At 54.6% G+C, this 1,645-nt stretch overlaps 2 protein-coding genes across 5 annotated transcripts in view; one reads left to right on the plus strand and one right to left on the minus strand.

Annotated features, from left to right (window-relative positions):
* Nucleotides 1–1,645, plus strand: part of LOC113206306 (uncharacterized) — a 78,271-nt gene that overhangs the window by 22,279 nt on the left and 54,347 nt on the right. The window lies entirely within an intron of this gene.
* Nucleotides 1–1,645, minus strand: part of LOC113206287 (uncharacterized) — an 83,854-nt gene that overhangs the window by 13,070 nt on the left and 69,139 nt on the right. The gene's annotated exons all lie outside the window — the stretch shown is intronic.

Here is a 1,645-nt window from a genome sequence, read left to right on the forward strand (position 1 = left end):
CTCTCTCTCTCTCTCTCTCCCTCCCTCCCTCCCTCCCTCTCTCCTCTCTCGCTCTCTCACTCTCCTCTCTCTCTCCCTCCCTCCCTCCCTCTCTCCTCTCTCGCTCTCTCACTCTCTCACTCGCTCCGTGCGAGGCAATGAGCGTGAGCGTACGGTGGCGCGGTGCTGCCAGCGCTGCTGTTGCAGCAGCAGGCCGCCGTAGTCTTCGCTTGAATAAGTGGGTCGCACGGCCGAGCCGGCTCGGGAGGCTGCCTGGGGAGGGGGCTGCAAAGGGCCTGCCCGCCTGCCGCCTCCCTGCGGAGCAAAGGTTACAGGTCACGCTTACCTTCCTTGCCGCCGCCGCCTTTCGCTTTGCGTTCGAGTGAGACGAGCGGAGAAATGAGTTTAGGGCGCTCGAGGGCGCTGCTGTGCCGCACGCGACTTATACCATCTCGGTCTTTGAATGGTGCGTTCACGGAAAACTAAGATCAGCTGTATAGCTATATCTCTGAGGGAAAACTAACAAGTCAGCTAAGTCACAAAAAGTTATCCATCTGGCTAAAATTTCAGCTGTATGGCTGAAACTTACCTCTGCTCTGCAGGTAAACATCGTAAAAATTTCACCTGCAAAATATTTAGTTTCAAATACTTAGTTTAGCAGTAAAGCTAATCATTTTCTTCTGTGTATGAGGAAAGTTGTTCTGAGCGGCAAACACCACTGCGGGCCGGACTTGCAGGTCGGCCCGTGGACATTCATTAGCTGTGATTAATGTCACTCGCTAACGCCCCACTACTCTAAGACTTGGCCCGCCCTTCCCACCCTTCCCAGCTTGCAGGCGTATAGGAGCGGGTGTCCCAGGGTTGAAAAAAAAAAGAAAAAGTAGTTTATACCGCACCGTCTATTTTCCTCTTGGTGTTCCCCTCCACCCTCCCTGCTCTTTCCGAGAACTCCCGGGCTCGAGCGGAGAGAAATGTGTCGACGGTCGAGGTGGATTATTTCGCTCATCCACCGAACCCCACCACCACCACTAAATCTCTGCTCGTTACCCTGCAATCATGCCGTCTACTATTCCCCGACCGTTCTCCAACCATTCCTCGGCCACCCGCCGCTACCCTGTGGCCTTTCACCTTGCATGGCACACCGCCTGCCTGCCTGTCCCGCGAAAAACATACGTTGTTTGCCAAAACCGGACTGCAATGTGTGGTCGGGAGCTGGGCGGGAATAAGCTTGGGGGGCTTTAGTGGGCTCTGATTGACCCCTCGTTCACGTCGAGTTAATTATCATGAGACTGGGTTTCGTAAGGGCATCGTGGGCGGGCGACTGCTGCTAGCGAGAGGTGGCGAGGGAAGCCGCCAAAGAGGCGAGCAAAGCAAAGGAAATGAGAGAAACGCCGCGCTCAATGGAATGTGAAAGGAGAGCCGAGTGTGAGGGAGGGTGGAGCGAGTGCCCTTGTGTGGAAGTGGGAGGAGGGCAGAGAGAGAGAGAGAGAGAGAGAGAGAGAGAGAGAGAGAGAGAGAGAGAGTCGTCGAGCCGACATTGCAGCTTTGCGTAACAGGCGGCACAAGTTAAATTATTGTATACATTCAAGTCTCTCTATTTCTCCTCTTTCTCCTCTCTCTCTCCCTCTTTCTCTCTCTCTCTCTCTCTCTCTCTCTCTCTCTCCCT

Source organism: Frankliniella occidentalis, unplaced genomic scaffold (genome assembly GCF_000697945.3).
Source record: "Frankliniella occidentalis isolate FOCC.00 unplaced genomic scaffold, Focc_3.1 Scaffold71, whole genome shotgun sequence".
NCBI classification, from domain to species: domain Eukaryota; kingdom Metazoa; phylum Arthropoda; class Insecta; order Thysanoptera; family Thripidae; genus Frankliniella; species Frankliniella occidentalis.